General features: G+C 44.0%; 1 long non-coding RNA gene across 2 annotated transcripts; it reads left to right on the top strand.

Moving 5' to 3' along the window:
* Window positions 1–67: 67 nt before the first annotated feature.
* Window positions 68–11,204, top strand: LOC138921923 (uncharacterized). Of its 2 annotated transcripts, none has more exons than XR_011434923.1 (3): window positions 68–275; window positions 5,578–5,658; window positions 9,920–11,204. It is a non-coding gene; the product is annotated as an uncharacterized lncRNA (long non-coding RNA). The 2 variants fall into 2 exon arrangements; XR_011434922.1 differs by having other exon boundaries at window positions 95–275; window positions 9,892–11,203.
* Window positions 11,205–19,092: the final 7,888 nt, after the last annotated feature.

The raw sequence follows: 19,092 nt of genomic DNA, 5'->3' as shown, positions 1-19,092 counted from the left end.
TCCCTTAGCTCCCAGACCAATGGGGCTGAAGATGCCTGACCAATAAGAAGCTCGGGCCAGGTAGAGGGGCGGAGCCAAGGGGAGAACAGAGGCGAAAACCCCGCCTCTGCGCTTTTTGCTACTTCTTTCGCACGCTTTTGTTTGTGCCGGTGCTTCTGCTCCACGCTTCTTCCGCGCGTGCGTGGCGGGAGCCTGGGGGCCTCTGCAGTCCCTCGGCGCCGGCTCTAGCCAATCCCGCGGGGCCGCCAGACAAAGGAAAAGCAGGAAGAGCCGAGGTGACTGCCCCCTCCTCCTGCCCCCGCCTACACCCAGGCCTGTCCGCCCTTCCAGTTTTTCTTTTCTAAGTTTTATTTTGCAGCTGTAGCTGATTGGGTTCAAAAGGTAGTTTTTTAAAAAAGGCGATCACCCCTCTTCCCCATTCAGAGCTCTGGCATGGAGAAAAACTGGAAGCAGTCTAAATGTCCCTCAGTAGGGTATTGCTTAAATCATGTTTCAAGCACGGAAAAGGATATGCGCCATTTAAAATAATGAGTATTAAGCTCTCTGTGTAGACAGGGGAAATGGCCTTAAGAAAGGTTAGAGACCAAGCTATAGAATGTGATTCCTTTTTGAAAAAGTATATAATATATGCATTTAAAGAGCAAGAAGGCTATGCAACAAAATGTGACCAGTGGTGCTAGTACAGGTTGTTGTGTATGTTTGTGTATTTTCGAAAATTTCTGTGATGGCGCAGCATAATATAGTAGTTAAAAGCATGGATTCTAGAGCCAGACCTCCTGGCTTCGAATTCCTGCTCCACCGTCTGGCTACTAGCTCTGTGATCTTGAGGAAGTTACCTCATCTCTCTTTGGCTCAGTTTCATCATTGGTAAAGTGGGGTTGATGATAATAGTACCACTTAGAGGGTGTTAAGAGATTTAAACAAGTTGGTATTTGTAAAGCACATAAAACAATGACTAGCTCATGGAGTGTTAGCTTAAGACGAATGAGTTTTGAATTTGTGCCCCTACACTTTCTCCCCTTACTCACAACCCCTCTTCCCCTAGTTTGTACATAAGGTCAGGGCTTTTCCTCCACTGCACAAGGGAGCTGTCCCAGCTTGACACTGCCAGCCAGAATATATAGGTCCTGCAGCTCAGAGTTTAGTTTTTGGATACAGGCTTGCTGGACTTGGGATACTTCATGTCCAAACCAGGGGATCAGGTATTTCTGAGACTGTGCCCACCCCAACTCATACATAACAAACAGCCCCCTCATTTTGTACTTTTGTGACTTCTGGACACAGCACGTCTTGGGCACTGCTTGTTTCGATTGGGAGTGATCAACTGTGGGGAACACATCCGGCACTGAGGGGATCATTGCTGCCCTCCTTCTGAGGTGGATCCCACCAGTGTACTGACTTTCCAAGTCTAGCTGGGAGATAGAGGGTAGGGTTTGACAATGACAGTGTGGCCTCATGTTCATTGGCTCATCTACAGCCAGGAGGCACCTTTACTTCTGGCTTTTCATAGAGAACAACCTTTCCTGCGACCACTGGCTACGGCAGTCTCGGAGTGGGAATGAAGCAGAGTTCAGATCCCAATCAAGAGCCAGCATTAAATGGCTGATGTGCCTGACAAATGCTTAGTGCCTGGGACATTGTGAGTTCTGTGTGTTCCAGCAGATAACAGCAACAACAATAACAAGCAAGCCTGTGCAAGTGGCTGAATTTGCCCAAGCAGTTCTTAAAGGCCAGTAGCTCCAAGGAGAAAAGGATGGGCGTAGGTCTGCCGGGGGTTTCAAGGTCAAAGTACTTTAAGACAGTCAGATACAAAATCATGTATCATCTCAACTATGCCGGATTCATCACAAAAAGATGTGGGATGGGGGTGAAGAGGATAAAATCTTAAGTGTTATTTCTGGAATGTGAGTTTATGGCTAACTTTCATTGTTTTCTGTTTATATTATATTCTGTCTATATCACTTGGCATGTATTTTTTTTATTCAAGGAAAAAAAGGCCATAAATGTTATTTGTAAAACAAACAACAGAAAAGCTAGCTTCTATACAGGGTTAAGCCTCCACCAGTCACTGGAGGCCGACTGAGGAGGAGTCTGTGGGGCAGAGTGACGAATGAGCAGAAGAGCAGGCAGGGGGGCAGAGAGGAGAAAACTTCAGCTTTGAAACCATGGTAACGCCTGCAGGAGTGTGCACAGTGAGTCAGAGCCAGGAATGGCCGCCGCTTGGATTTTCCATTAATTCTCTCCTCAAACTGATTCTTCCACGCATTTCTTAAACAAGGAAAACCAGGAAGGGAACTGACAGCCCTCTTCCCAGGACAGAGCTTCACAAACCTTGACCCAGACTCCCTGTCCCAGCCCCACCTGATCCACAGCCAAAGGGCTGTGGTTTCTTCCCCGTGTGAGATCCCAGCAGAGCTTATTCTGAAAGGGGAGCTTGAAGCAACACAACACAGAGATCCAGTTGATCCCATTCAGAGGCAGTCAACGCGTGGGGAGCTCTAGGCCCAAGACTCTGGGGACAAGGGTAGAAAAGGGTCACCTTTGGAAATTGAAACTAGGAAAAATCGTATGTGGTGGATGAGATCAGCCACCTGCAAAAGTAGCCACCCATTGTGGCACTTGGATGCAGGTTTATTGCTGATGGGATGGATATGGCTCCTGGGCACAGCCAGTGGCTGAAGAACTGCCTGCCTGGCATGAGCTAATCAAGCTTTGAACAACTGGTTTTTAAGGAAGGGCTTCAGAGAAGAAGATCCCGTCTATGTTTGTCCAGGATTGTCTAAACAAAAGAGCTGTGGTTTCTAAAGGACATTACTATTCCAGTATCTAGTGAGGTGGATTTTTTTTGGAGGTAGTGTTCGTTTGAGACAGTAGAAAACAACCAACACAAATGGCAAATGTAGCATGAGCCAGGCGCTTTCCCTTCATGAGCTCTCTTTGTTTTCACAACAGTCTGTGGAGAATCACCATTGCCGTTTTAGAGCTAAACAAACAGGCTTGGAGAAGTTAAGAAATGTGCTCAAGGTTTCACAGCTCGTGTGGCAGGGTTGGGCTCTGAACTCAGGCCTGACTTCCAAGATGATACCTTCTGCTTGATGACACTGCCCCAGGCTTTGCCATCCCCAAAATGAAATCTAAGAACACCGAGTTCCCTTTGCTCTGAGTGCGTGTTCTCTACGTCAGCCTCCCGGGAACCTGAGGCCTTAAAGGGGGGTACTCTGCCCAGGAGGTGCCAGGGCCAAGGTATGCCCCTACCATGGGACAAATAAGTTTTCCTCTGGTTTATGCATCAGTGTATTGGTCCTGAATAATCTGAAGGTGATTACCTCTGCCTACTGTGCTGGACCTCCCAAGCCTAGAAGCACAGAGGCGAGGAGAAGGAACATGGCATGGATAGGGAACAGTGGGCAGAACATTGTAGCCAAAGCAGAGAGGGGGAGTGGAGAAGAGGTCTTCTGTGTCCTCGCCCGCAGCAACTGGTCTCCATGTCTAGTGGATTCTGCCTCCTAAACAGCTCTTCTCCCTCGCCCCTCATCATTTTACAGTGAACACTGAACACTTTGCTCGGATTCACCACTCATCTCTTGTACTTATCCCTTGCCCTCTTCCCTGCTGCCTTTGCACATTCTCTGGACCATAGAAACAGCCTCCACGTTGGTCTCTCAGCTGTCAGTCTCACCCTCCTGCAAACTACCCTCCGCAGCATCTGAGATCTCTCAGAAACGCAGATCTAACACTCCCCCAGTTAAGACCCTTCACTGGCTCTCTGCTGTCTGAGAGCCTCCTTAGCCTGGAGTCCCAAGGGCCTTTCTGTTGACATCTGCAGCCTCATCTCTTGCTAGTCCCCACTGGGCTCCCACCATGTCAAGTTACCATTTACAGGCCTTCAAATGTATAGCACTCCCTTGAGATTCCATGCCTTTGCACATGCTGTTCTCTCTACCTGGAACGCTCTGCCCCCAGTTTTGATCTAGCTGACTCTTGCTTACCTTTCAAGACCTTTCCTCCTGGAAGCCTCCCCTGACACTCTTCTCCACCTTCCCACAGGCTGGGCTAGGCACTCCTCTGCGCTCCCAAAGCACCCTAGGCTTAACTCTAACATTTGTGTGGCTTTGAGTGGTAGTCCATGCTGTAGACAGCATAGACCGCAGTTTGTTTAACCATTCATCCATTGCAAAACATTTGGGTTGTTCCAGTTTGGGGCTATTACAAATAAAGCAGCTATAAACATTTGTGTACAGGTTTTTGTGTGAATATAAGTTTTCATTTCTCCGGGACAATTTCCAAGAGTGTAATTGCTGAGTTGTATGGCAATTGCATATTTAGTTTTGTAACTGCCATACTGTTTTCCAGAGTGGCTGTACATTTCACCTCCCTACCAGCAATGTGTGGGTGATCCAATTTCTCCACCTACTCGTCAGCATTTTGTGTCATCACAATTTTTTATTTTGGCCATTTGGTTAGATGTGTACTGATCTCTCTTTGTGGTTTTAATTTACATTTCTCTAATGGATAATGATGTTGAACATCTTTTTGTGTGTGTGTGTGTGTGTGTGTGTGTGTGAGGAAGATTGGCCCTGAGCTAACATCTGTTGCCAATCTTTCTCTTTTTTTTTTTTCCTCCCGAAAGCCCCAGTACATAGTTGTATATCCTAGTTGTAGGTCATTATAGTTCTTCTATGTGGGATGCCGCCACAGCCTGGCCTGATGAGCGGCATGTAGGTCTGTGCCCAGGAGCTGAACTGACGAACCCTGGGCCACTGAAGTGGAGTGCATGAACTTAACCCCTGAACATCTTTTCATGTGTTAATTTGCTGTCTGTATATCCTCTTCAGTGAAATAAATGTCATGTCTTTTGCCCAGTTTCTCATTGGATGTTTTTTTTACTGTTGAGTTTCAAGACCTCTATATATTCTAGATATGAGTACTTTGTCAGATATGTGGTTTGCAAATATTTTCTCCCAGTCTGTAAGCTTGTCTTTTCATCCTCTTAAGAGAGATTTTTGCAGAGCAAAAGACTTTAACTTTTTTCTTTTATGGATCATGCTTATGGTGTCATGTCTAAGAACTCTTTATCAAGCCCTAGGTCCCAAAGATTTTCTCCTGTATTATCTTCTGAAAGTTTTATAGTTTTATACTTAAATCTATAATTTAGTTGAGTGAATTTTTATATAAGGTGTGAGGTTTAGATTGGAGTCCTTTTTTTGGCCTATAGATGTCCAATTATTGTTCCAGCATCATTTGTTGAAAAGCTATTCTTCATTAAGTTGCTTTTGCACTTTTGTTAAAAATCAGTTGGTTCTACTTCTGTGAGTCTGTTCTGGATTCTCTGTTCTGTTCCACTGATCTATGTGTCTATCCTTCCTGCAATAGCACACAATATCATGCAGTCTTGATTAGTGTAGCTACATACTAAGTCTTAAAATTGGGTACAGTGATAAGAAAACTGGAAAGAGGGCTCACTGATTTGTTGTTTCCTGTCTCTCAGGGATCGCTGTCCTTCATTTTCTGATGTCCATTGTCTTGAAAACCATAATCCATAGTTTCATATATTCGGTCTGTTTGTTGTTATTTCAGACAGGAGGATAAACCTGGTCCCTGTTACTCCATCTTGGATGAAAAGGAGAGTTCTGAACTTGGTATAAATGGCACCATCTAGTAGGTATTCCTCTGTATCTGGCTTCTTTTGTGAGTAGCGGCAGTTATTTTTCTAATTGCTGATAGTATTCCATTGTATGAATATTTTCTTTTGTTTTAATGGCTGCATAGAATTCCGTTGTATGATGTATCATAATTTATCTAACTGGTTTCCTATTGATTTACATTTAGAGATTATTTCTGGTCTCTTGCTATGGCAAACAATACTGCAATGAATATCTTGAATGTATATTTTACACAGATGTGAGATATCTGTAGGATAGATTCCTACACATGGAACATTTGGGGCAAAGGATATGTGCATTTTGAATTTTGATAGTAGTTGCCAAACTTCCTCCAAAGAAAGAGGACCAGCTAGCACTCCCACTGACCACTTGTAAGGGAGCCTGTTTCTCCACTAACCTGTTGTTCTTAAAAGAGCTGCCTTGATGACTTAATTAGCTAATAGTATAACAAAATCTTCCTATAAAATTTTTTCTCTGTATCCAGGCCATAGAACTGCCTCAGGAAGGGAAGTCCCCATCTAGCAAGGGTCTCTGATTACTTCAAAAATAAACCTCCTTCGGATCCCATCCAAGGCCTCTGGCCTAATACTAAATTGGCTTTATAGGGAACAGTGCCAGGGCAAGGTTCCAGTGTGGTAGTCTTTGCTCTGCTGAAATGAGATTTCTTAAGCAAAGTAAATGAATTACAGGCCTTCGTGGGGACTTACATCCTTTGGGACTAGGATTACACCCACAACATTTCCAGATAGTAATTGTTTTTAGCAATATTGGACATGTTCCTCTTTTGTAACCTCAACAGAATGCTTTCTCTGAAAAGGATATGAAGTTCACATGGTCTAATGGGTCATTTTGGTGTCTCAAAGTTTTGCCTCTTCTAACTTAATGATGTCAAAGTATGCTAGGTCTGCTTTAAGAGGTTAGTATGAGTCAAGTAGTAAGCAATGTTAATTGACTTAAAATAATACAAAAAGTGATGTGTGATGCATCTGTATATGTGGGTAAGTTTATAGTGAGTATAGCGAGGGTGGCACTGGAGCCCAGCTGTCTGGGTATGAATCCCAGTTTCGTCACCTACCAGCTGTAACATCAAGGTAAGTTACTTAACATTCCTGGGCCTCATCTGTAAAACAGGGTAATACGAGTGTCTTCCTCATAGGGTGTTGGGAGATTAAAAGAACTAATTCAAATAAAGCACTTAAAACACATGGTATGCTCTCAGCAAACAAACAATTATTATGTTTGCGTGAGCCAGTATTTTTCCTGTTTTGGCAAAATGTATTAATTATCAGAATCAAAGCTCTGTGAGATGGCGTCCTGGTGGATGGTGAGGTGTCTTACAGTGCAAGGTGCCTTCTAGCAAAACCTATGAGAACCTTTAGGAGCCACTCCAAAAGCAGAGGAGCAAGACTCACACACACACAGAGACGTGCTTAACAGCAATGAACAAATGTTCATAAAGACAGTTTATGCAGAGACGCAGAGAAAGCACCTCCGAGGGTAACTCCGCTGTAACCTTTTATTCCAGGTATTTGCCAGTGGGGCTTATTTACTCTAATTAGACACATGAATAGGCTAGTTGGAGGGGCAGGGCGAGGGCCACAGCTGGAAGCTGAACGGAACTGACTGAAGTATGGAAGTGTAAACAAACAGGGTCAAAGTTCAGGGATAGATTGAACAAGGGGGACGAGAGGGGAAGTGGATTTTGCGTAAGGTTTACACATCTATCTCCCTTTAGACTGTGAGTGACGTGAGAGCAGGGGCCTCATATATTAACCATCTCTCTAGGTTAAAGATGATTCAGTAAATATTTGTTGATGGAACTGAATGGAATTAAAATTAAACAGGCCAGGAATGGTGTCAAGGATTTCAAACCGAGCAGGAGAGAACAGGCAGAGTGGATTCCTACAGGGTGTCTGGGAATAGTACCCCTGAATGCATCAGAGACAGATGGATGCACGAAATTGGCAAAACACCATTAGAAAAAAACAGACAACAAAACATTGCAGAAAATTTGGAAAAACTTTCTCTAATCCTATCTTACTACTAACAGCTACTGTCAGTTTCGTTTGTTCCCTTGTAGTGGTGGTGTTGTGGTGGTTGTCCATATGTATATTACTTTTCATTCATTGATTCATTCAACAAATGTTTACTGAGCACACGTGCCAGGCACATTCTGTACATGTGTGCACGGTTGCGCTCATAATTTGCATGCCATTTTGTAGCCTGCCTTTCCACTTACTGTAGCATAAGCCAGCATTTCCCCCAGTGTGTTTTGCTGAGCACAAGTCACCCCATGACCAAAAGGTTCCGTGGTCAAGAAGGCTTGGGAACACCATAGTTTAGAGCCCTCCTCTTGGCAGTTCACAACTCAATTTCTTTTCTTAGTTGTTCCTTCTCTGCTGGATGCCCAAACATTGGACAGCCCCAGGGCCCATCCTGGCCCCTCTTCTCTTCTCTATTTACTTTTGCTCCCTAGGTGAGCTCATCCAGTCTCAAGGCTTAAACTATTGATGTTCTTTCTTTTTTAAATCTACAACTTTATTGTTTTTTCTAGTTTCATGGAACAGTTCAACATCAACATTTACCTCATTTCAAACACACACACACTCACAGCATGGTATTGTATGGATGTACTGGAACTTGATTTGGGTTTCTTTTGTTTTTTGTGTGGTTTTTTGGGGGGTCGGGGAGGAAGACTGATTCTGAGCTAACATCTGTTGCCAATCCTCCTCTTTTTGCTTGAGGAAGATTGGCCCTGAGCTAGCATCTGTGCCCATCTGCCTCTATTTTGTACATGGGATGCCACCACAAAATGGCTTGATGAGCGATGTGTAGGTCTGCACCCGGGATCTGAACCCGTGAACCCCAGGCTGCCCAAGCAGAGCGTGCAAACCCAACCACTGTGCCACCGGGCGGGCCCCCAATTCCTCTCCAGCCCTGACCACTGCCCTGAACTGCCGATCTGTATATGCAGAGGTCCACCTGGCATCACCACATGGATGTCTAATAAGCAACTCAGATTTAATATATATAAAGCATAAGCACTCATTCCTATGTCCCTCTCAAACCTGCTCTTTCTCAGATCGTCACCATCCATGCAGCTGCTGAAACCCAAAACCTAGGAGTCATTCCTGACTCCTTCCTTTCGCTTGTCGCCCACTTCCAACTCACCAGCCAGTCTGGTTGGCTCAATATTCAAAATATAACCCAAATCCTTCCACTTCTCCCCATCTCCATGGTCACCACCCTAGCCAAAGCCACTGTCCTCTCTGCCTGGCTTGCTGCAGTAGTCTCTTCATTGGTCTCCTGCCTTTATTCTTGCTTCATTCCAATCTGTTCCCCACAGAGCAGCCAGGATAGTTTTTAAAAAATCAGATCATGTCAGTGACCCTCCTAAAACCCTCCAATGGCTTTCCTTTGCCCTTAGAATAGAATCCAAACTCCTTACCGTGGTTGCTGTGCTCCACTCACTATCCGCCAGTCATGCTGGGCTTCTTTCCGTTCCTTGAAAACAGCAAACTCTCTCCCTCCTTGGGATCTTTGCATTTGCTGTTTCCCAGCCTGGAAGACTCTCCCTTCAGGCTCCTTGAGGTCTCGACTCAAAAGTCACACCAGAGGAACCTTCTGCAATGAACCCATCCAGAGTAGCCCCCTTTCCCAGTTCCCGTCTGTGGTGTTGCCCTGTTAATTGCCCCCACTGCACTCACTGCAGTCTGAAGTCATTTGGGGTATTTATTTGTATCTTCCCTCTTCTGACTGGAAGATAAGCTTCATGAGGGCAAAGATCTTGTCTCTCTGGTTCACTGCTGTATCCCCAACACCTAAGTGTCTGACATACCCAGTAAATCCTTGTTAAGTAAGTGAATGTGTAATAAAGGCTCTGAGAAGTTCTGTAGTAAAGAAACCTCCTAAACCTGGTATTTAAAAACCCAGTTAGTAATGTCCTATGTGTTTGGGGAAAAAAACACTTCAAGAAATGCTAGCAGAAGTATTTTTTTTCATGTTGCAGTGTAATGGAGTGAAAATAACAAAGGTTTCATATTCAGACAGGTACGTACTCAAATCTTAGTTCTGCCTCTCATTAGCTGTGTGATATCTGGCAAGTTAATCTGCTTCTCTGGGCTTCAGTTTCTCCATATTTATTTATTTATTTAAAGATTGGCACCTGAGCTAACATCTGTTGCCAATCTTACTTTTTTTCCTTTTTTTCTTTTTCTTCTCCCCAAAGCCCCCCAATACATAGTGATATATTCTAGTTGTAGGTCCTGGTTGTGCTATGTGTGATGTCGCCTCAGCATGGCTTGATGAGCGGTGCCACGTCTGCTCTCAGGATCCGAACCCCCGAACTGGCGAAACCCTGGGCCGCTGAAGGGGATCACGCGAACTTAACCACTCGGCCACGGGGCCGGCCCCAGTTTCTCCACATTTAAATGGAAGTAACAACAAAAACCTTTGGAAGTGGTTGCATTAAACTGATAAGTAATGCATTTAGTATAAGACGTGAAAAAGTATCACTCAATAAATCTTAGCTTCCTTCCTTCTCCATTATTATAATTATGATTTTTACTGAGTGGTGCCTAACAAAGTTTATTCAGTGTTTTCCTCATTGAGGGATAATTGAGTCACTTTTCGACTCATTCATATGGCCTTTTGCTTTCTTTGCATAATTTTCCTAGCATAGATTCCCTGAAGTAGGCTTACTGAGTAAAATGGCATAAGCATTTAAAATTTCCTGATGCATATTGCCAGATTTTATTTTAAAAGGATGATATTTATTCCTAGTGCTAGCAGCCAGTAACCATGCATCAGTTTGGTACTCTTTCCAGCCTGACATACTGTAACTTCTTCCGCCTCCCCTCAATTTTGCTACTGTAATGGGCAAAAAATGGCCATTCGGTTTTTAAAATTTTGTGTGTCTTTGCTCATTAAGGAAAAGTAGACATTTTCCATATGTTTGCCTCCTAATAGTATTTCTTCTCAGCTCTTTGTGCCTTCGCTCATTTTTCTCTTGTGCGAGGATATTCTTATCACAGCTGCCAGGACACGTGCTGGAGGCTCTCAGCCCTACTCTGATGTGTCCTGCAGAGCAGGAGTGGATAAGGGTTGGCACTGCCGTCCGCTCCCTTTTGGAAATTTCGGAACTTCTTCTCTCCTGGTTTGCTGCCTGCCCTGTCTCTTTCCTAGACTCCTTTTCCTCCGGCCCTGCCCTTAAGTTTGGTGTAACTCAGAATTGTATCCTGGGTCTTTAAAAAATGTTCTTATTGTAAAATATGTCATACATACAGAAAAGTGCTTAAAACAAATGTACAGTTTGTTTATACTCTTGAAAAAATAGTTCCAAGGGTCCAAAAATAGAACTTTGCCAGCACCCCAGAAGCGTCCCTGTGTCCTCCCCAATTACAGTTTACCCTTCCTGCTTTAAGGAGCCATACTCTTAAGTTTTATGATAACAATTTCCTTGCTTTTCTTTATAGTTTTATCATCTATCTATGCATTTAGTTCTGCTTGTTTTTGCATTTAAATAAATGGAATCGTACTGTCCATGTTCCTTTGTGTCTTGCTTCTGTCGCTCAACTTCACGTTTGTGTGCTCCATACATGTCGTTGCGTGTGGCTGTGGTTTAATTGTCATCACTGTGTAGTAGTCCACAGGTTATTTGTTCTCCTCTCGATGGGCTGTTGTGTTGTTTCCACTTTGTGCTGTTATGTGCAATGCTGTTTGGAATCTTCTCTGTATCTTTCGAGAAAGATATGTACATATTTCTCTGGGATATATAGCTAGGGGTGGAATTGCTGGGTCCTGGGGTGGGGATAGCTTCAACTTTAATAGATAAAGGCAATCTGCTTTCCAAATTGGTTGACTCAATTTAGATCCCCACCAGCAGTGTATCAGAGTTTCTGTTCCTCCACATCTTCCTCAACACTGGTTATTGTCAGACTTAGAAAATATTTTGTCAGTCTGGTGGATGTGAAATGACATGTCATTGTGTGTGTGTGTGTGTGTGTGTGTGTGTGTTTGTGTGTGTGTTATAGCTTTATTGAGGTATAACTGATGTACAACAAACTGCACATGTTTAAAGTGACAATTTGGTGAGTAAACATCCATGAAACTAGAATCACTATTCAGATAATGAACATACCCCTCCCCCCCAAAAGTTTTCCCCTGCCCCTTTGTAATCCGTCCTCCCTCATTTCTTTGATGATAGATGAGGTTAAGCACCTTTTCACACTTATTGAGTAATTGGATTTATTCTTTTATCATGAGCCCATACAAGTCTCTTGCCCATTTTTCTATTGAGTTTTTGGTCTGTTTATGACTAATTTGTAGGAGTCTTTTGTGTATTGTGTTGGTTATATATGTTGCAAATAGCTTTTCCTTTTCTGTGGCTTGCCTTTTCACTCTTTAAATGCTTTCCTAATTTTAAAGTAGTTGAATTTTATCGCTTTTCCTTTATAGTTAGTGGGTTTGTGTCTTAAGAAATCCTTTTCTACTCTGAAGTCATGAAGATATTCTCCTACATTATCTTCCAAAAGCTTTATATTTTTGCTCTTTGTATTTAGGTTTTTGTCTACCTGCAACTGATTTCTTGGTATGGTATAGGCTCATTTTTTATCATGTGAAATAAGTAAAATAGAATGATAGGCTTCTCAATATTTATTGAGCCCCTGCAGCAAGAAATAAAATGCGGAACAAAGGGATACAGGAGAAGTTTACGTGGTAGAATCTGCAAAGCTTATTGGATGTAGGAGAGAAAAGCAGACATTTAAGATGCCCAGGCCTCTGGCTTGTGCAGATGAGTGAGTGGTGGTATGATTCACTGAGGTGGGAAACACAGGGAGAGGAGTAGTAGGTGTGCATGAGACCACCCAGGGAAAGCTGGTAATGGAGAAGGGGGAGAAGGCCTGGGAGACAGGCCTGAGGACTCTAAGGCTCACAGGCAGAGTGGAGGATGAAGCAAAGGAAATTCTGAAGGAGCAGTCAGCGGCAAACCCCCGGGCCGCTGAAGTGGAACGTGCACACTTAACCGCTGAGCCACCGGGCCGGCCCCTGCCTAGTCCATTTTATTCCTGGTATTTTATGATGGATTGACATCCATTTGCTTATGTGATGTGCCCTTGGAGAGGGTTTGTTAATGGGCATTAATGAGGCTTGTGAAACACCAAAGTCCAACTAAGGCTACTAGCATGTATCATATGATGGTGACTACAATTTAAGAAAGCTATAAACCTAATAAAATGAACCATAATATGTCTAAGGTAAGGAGTGGGAATCAGAAAATAAGAATTTGTAAGAGTTTAATCTGTACTGCTCTTGGGAGAGAGACACCTGTGATGGACACAGAACTTCAAGGGTGGACTTGTTGCCCCGCTGCTGGGAGTGCTGTCAGCAAAGAACCTTCTTGAGCCGTCAGTTCCTTTGGGGACGGCCTCAACTGGAGAAAGGTGCCTTACCCAAGGTCAGACCCTTGGTGGGGTGGCCCAGAGCTAGTGACTGACTGAAGCAGGAGCATGAAGGCTTGCCTTTGGCCCAGCACAGGACAACACTGACAGGTCATTTTAACACCAGAGCTCACTATTGAGTCTGCCGAGGCTTTGTGGTGCCTGCATTGCTGCCCTTCTTTCCTTCTGCCTGAGCCTGTTTCCTTCCCTTCTCTCCCACGGATGTCCATCCCAAAGGCAGTCCATAGTAAACATCCTGCACACCACGCTCCGTCCCAGAGTCTGCTTCCCGGGGGACTCACCCTGCCACAACACCTTGATGCAGGGGTCACAGGCTCAAATGTCTTCAGAGGCCTGGCAGAGAATATAAGTGAACGAAGCTAGTTGAATTTAACAGGGAGTGGTGCGGAACTTGGTAAATTGGAGAGATTGTGCCCTATCTAAATTGAAAAAAATTGAAAAATAACATTGTGTACTCCGGACAATGTGTGTGAGCCCAGTTCAGCCTGCAGGCCTCCTGTGTGTGACCTGTGCTTTAAAGGTGTGCTCTCTCTTTGGCTAATTAATCTATCAGACCCTGCCTTTGACATGTTTTTTGTGAGTTTGGTCAGTGTGGGTCAGTCGCTAAAAGCTTCCCTAGTTCACAGTGTGGCGGCACAAGGAGGCTCTGATCCTGCAGAGGTGAGCACTAGACCTTGAACTGCAGGGTACCCCTAAAGTACTGCTTGCCATGGGGCCCACCTAGAGCCAGGCTCCTTCTCTGATCTTTCTCTTAAATCTATTTTTTTTTTTTAAGATTGGCACCTGAGCTAACATCTGTTGCCAATCTTTTCTTCTTCTTCTTCTTTCTTCTTTTCTTCTTCTTCTTCTCCCCAAAGCCCCCCAGTAGATGGTTGTATATTCTAGTTGCTGATCCTTCTGTTGTGCTATGGGGGACGCCGCCTCAGCATGGCTCAATGAGTGGTGCTACGTCCGCCCCCAGGATCTGAACCGCAAAACCCCGGGCCACCAAAGTGGAGCGCCCAAACTCAACCACTTGACCACGGGGCCGGCCCCTCTTTATCTTAAATCTTAACACCTGCTATTGTCTGAGAGTAGCTCTGGTCCCTCTCCCTTCCCTTGTAAGCTTTCTAGGTTGTATCCAACTGTGTTGTGTCTTTTTGGAAGAGCAGCCTGGTGGTGACAGGGGTCATGAGCTAGCCTGGGGCCTGGGGAGGCAAGATGCTGGCTGCAAGGGCCTCAGCCTTAGAGGCCTGGGCCAGTTGGGAACAGAGAACCAAGCTCCTTCTGGATGGGAGTTGACTCTTGAATATAGCTGTCACCACCTGCATGGTGGGACCGTACCCTTTTTGAGGGATGTAAGTGATTTGGGCCACATCTGGTCTGTGCTTTTTGCTCCTAACCCACACACTCAGGTCTGCCCTGCTTCATTGAGCCAGAGAACAAAGAGGGAGTGCATGCCCTGAGCACAGTTGCTATGGCAACCTCCTCCCATCAGGAGCCTGGCAACTGCTGCCCACTTCATCAGAGCCTCGCCTTGTCTGCGGCCCCTTGTTGCCTCCATGAGCAACTGAACTTGAGTCCCTGAGATGAAGTCCTCGAACATGGATTACCTGCCCATATAGCTTAGATTCACGGCTCAGTGGACCAGGTTTCTGCAAGACTGTGTCCCGCCTATCTGTTTTGTGCTCTCAGGGGTTTGTGAGAATCAAATCCCATGTGTGTGGGCCCCACACTTGTGTGGTTGGTAAAACATGCTCATAAACTGGGCTTAGTGACTGAACGAAGGCATCATTGCTACAATGAAGACCAGAGGGTGAAACAGAAAAATTTTATTTTAAGAAGACACAAACAGCTTTAGCTCTATAAAGAATACAGTTCAATTGCTGGTAGCAAGCCAGTAAGGAATGTTTTCTGTTTTTAAAAAGAAAGACAAGAAAAACTCTTTGTAATGTCACCCCACAGAGGGCTCCCTTCCATTTTGTGTTGGAATTCTAAAAGACTGGGATTATGATCTCTTCTAGTTTCTGCTGTTTCTTGAAACTTTTATCCAGGGACAGATTCTTATCACTGGGGGAATTGCCTTATCTCTACTTTCTAGTTTAGGACACTGGTCTGTAAATTCCTGCCTCTCTTATTTTTCTTAAGTGCATTGTTGGCACTCAGTAAGCATTGAGCCATAAGTGCTAACTGAACAAGAGTCCATTCCCTGACCATGCATAGTAGGACTAGCCAATCTTCCATCCTCATTTTGCTTTGGCAAGTGTAGTCCTTTTGCTGCCTTAGAGTCCAAGGCACAAGTCTTGTTCCCTTCCTAAGTCCGGAAATCCTAAACAAAAGGCAGAAAGAAACCGTTTCATGGATGCTTTTAGATAGGGAAATCCTCAAAGTTACTCATGTCTCTGACTTTTTAAAATTTAGATTTCAGTAAGTGGGTAGATCCCTGGGCTCAAATGACAGAAAGCAAGCTAAAGGTCCTACAAAGGAATTTGCTTAGATGGGAAAAACTGCAGCCTGAGAGGTGTGTCTGAGTGACTGAGTCCATAGCTCTCTGTATGTCGGCCTGTCCAGAATTGCCACAGAGGAGTTTCTTGAAATGGCTTCCTGGGAGAAGGCAGCACAAGCCAGTGGAAAGGAGGTTTCAAAAGACAAGAAAAGAAAAATGCCTCAGGAGCCCCCACTAGCCCCTTCTCCTAACCAGGCTCATCAGACCTGGACTGGACCAGAGAATTGATGAGAGCACTGGGTGGGATGTGTGTGTGATCCGTTAGTGAATAGGGCCTTCACAGTCCAAGTGGAGAAACCATGCTCTTACACACAGGCCCATACCTTCTCATTCACTCATATCCCCAAGTGTTTACACGAGCAAACGTGAAAATGTGAATCTGAGCTTTAAACCCCCAAGCAGCATGAGAGATAGAGATGGGAGTGAGATGGAGAGAGATGTGAAGAAGCTTTAGGGAATCCTTTTAGAGGTTCAGAAGCCCGGAGGCCACGGTGTGCTGAATGCCTGCTTGTTATGGTGCCGCATGGAGCATCCCAAGGGGTCCATCTTGGGGGCTGGGGGCCAAGGAGGCAGGGGTTTAGGCAGGGAAGAACCATGGGCACAGAATACCTTCTGTACCTCATTGGTTTTCTTGCTGGGGCTGAGTCTAGAACAGGTCCTAATCACATTAGAAATTGGACACATGGACATTCTGGGTTTTAAAACCAGTCGTTGGAACCAAGAGAGCTGGTGATTTCCCTAGGAAATTGTAGACTGGACTGGAATCTCATTGCCTGGGCCACCAAACTTTCCAGAGACAGCCCTAAACTTGTGATGGCAGCATGGGGCAGGGCAGGTGAGATAACCCAGGGCAGGGGTCCCCAACCACAGTTTGGGGGAGTAATCATGGGACAAAAGAAATAAGAAAACTCAGAAATCCATTCTTTCCTGCCAGCTTACCCCAAACTCGAGGAAGCAGAGGCACACTGGATAACCAGGACAGGAGGTCTGGATAGAAGAATGAGGGTTTCTACACTGAGGTAGTCAGTGAGAGAGTGAGAATGAGAGAGAGAGAGAGAGAGAGAGAGAGAGAAAATGAGAGAGTCCATGAAGGGCACCCTATCGAAGAGTAGTGGTTGGCATATGTGGCCCCTCTCCAGCCCACTCTGTGCAGACTGGTCTGACAATGCAGTAGGTAGGAGGGCAGTGAACCACATCATCCAGTACACAACCTAGTTATCACATGGGGTCAGTCACAGAAATGCCTGTCCCAGAAGATAGTCTGGGCCAGGGGTCAGCAAACTATGACAGGTGGACCAAATGCAGCCTGCAGCTTGTATGGCCCAAGAGCTAAGAATGGAATTTACATTTTTAAAGTGATAGAAATAACAACAAAGAAAAAGAATATGGTGCAGAGACCATATGTGGCCCCAAAGCCTAAAATAGAGTCTATCTATCTGGCCTTTTACAGAAAAAGTTTGCCAACCCCTGGTCTAGATGGTGGGAAAAATCCCACCAATCTCTGAGCATTTCTGAAAAGGGAAAACAGAGGAGGTCCAGGAAAAACAAGGGAATAATGGAAATAACTGGAAATACCACTCCACGTGACTAGGACAGCCCTAAAGCGTCACTGCCTCCAACGCCACAGAATAGTGAGGTACTCGTGAACTATGGAAAGAAGCCCAAGAATAGATAGAGAGTCACACTAAGGAGCATTAGGCAAAGAATGTTCTGGACAAGAGACTGCATGCAGAGCTCAGTACTGATTAAGCAATTCTGTTATTGTTTGATAAGGTGGAGATAGAGATTGAGCCCAGGGACTGACAAAATATCAAGCTAGGTGAAGTTTCTAGAACACAACTAAGTATCTTATGAGCATCGAATGGTCTGAAAATATCTCATAAAGTTTAAGAAGGGAAGGATAAAGTAGATTCTAGGGAAACCTATATTGGTTTGCCCTACTTTAAATAAACACCAATTACAGAAGTTCACACTAAAAAAAAAAAGTAGAGACATTAGGGGACATTGACAAGAGGATTCTTCGTTTTTCAAAAGAAGTCACCAGAAGATTCCCTCACATAGGAACCTTCTCTACTAAAAAATGGAATTTGATCTATAAAAATCCATTTATCAAATAACTTTTAGGGAAAACATCCGTCGTACAAAGTAGGGTACAAATAATGACTCTGGAGGGAAACGAATGTTTGTACGCTGAAAATCAGATTTGTCTTTGGATTCATGAACTAAAGAACTCTTGAGCATTTTTCCTTAAAGCATATGTACTAGTTCACTGAAATACCTGGGAAATTCATGTATCATAAAAGTAGAAGCCAGCTGTGGGTCTTCTATAAGTGTAGTGCTTTAAATGAAAAAACACTAGGCCCAGAGACGAGACCTGGGCCTGAGGCTCGGCTTTGACACTGTGTGACCTTGTGTAAGTTATGTGACCTTTCTGGGCCTCAGTTTCCTCATCTGTAAAGAGATTGGTCCCTTTCAGCTCTAACATTCCATGACTACAGATAAATATAGAAATAAGATAAATACAACAATCTAGAAATAAGAAATATTCCCCAAAGTAAGCTTTGGAGTCAGTAGAAAAGAGTAGAAATGAAATATAATAAAAAGAATAAAATTTTAACTACTAGCCAGAGTAAATATATCTCATTTAAAAATTAATGAAAAGATTTGTAATTTACAATTGATCAGGAGAGGTAAGAACATACATATTGATATTTCTTCACCATCATACATATGGAGAAGGAAATGAGTTTGGGGTGAATTGTACAATGAGCACGATGCTGCATTTGCATGCATAACACTTTATAAAATTGGACATTAAAAAAAGCTCAACACCATGTAGGGAATAAATTTCTATAAAGCTTGGCATTAAAGAGAGGCTAAGAGTCATTAACTGGTTGTTCCAGTTCAGATTTTGTTTGTGGATCTGTTGAGATCAAATTTCACTATTTAGGCAAAATCTTAAAATCAAACATACTTCTGCCAGAGCCCTGCTAGAGAACAGCTACCTTGATGAAGACAGGTAGTTAAGGGTTGGCAAAACCAAACAAACTAACACCTTTTCATTTTTCCTATTTGTGAATTAAAAAAAATTTTAAACCAAAAACAGGCCAGACGTGCTGGCTAAGTCAAAGCAAAGGTTCTGCAGGTTGAACAAGTAGTTGATTCAATCTGATAATTTCTTAACAGCAAACATATACTTAACCAACATGTCGATATACATCACTTGGCCAGAGACGGATCACTGTGATGACAGCAGAAATGATGGGAAAGGTTGGAATCATTTGGAGAGTTGTGGCTGTAGTGACTCAGGGGCTTGGAGAAGGAACTGGAACACACACACACACACACACACACACACACACACATTCCAGGGATGCTGCTGCTGCTGGTCATGGGACTACACTTTGAGGACCACTGGCCTAGATTTGGGGCCTTACTGACTAACAGTATATATCTATTTCACAGAACCCATTACTTATGCAAG

The sequence above is a fragment of the Equus caballus genome, chromosome X, assembly GCF_041296265.1.
Source record: "Equus caballus isolate H_3958 breed thoroughbred chromosome X, TB-T2T, whole genome shotgun sequence".
Taxonomy (NCBI): domain Eukaryota; kingdom Metazoa; phylum Chordata; class Mammalia; order Perissodactyla; family Equidae; genus Equus; species Equus caballus.
Note: the sequence above shows the minus strand (reverse complement) of the source record. Positions and strands in the feature narration are given on the sequence as shown.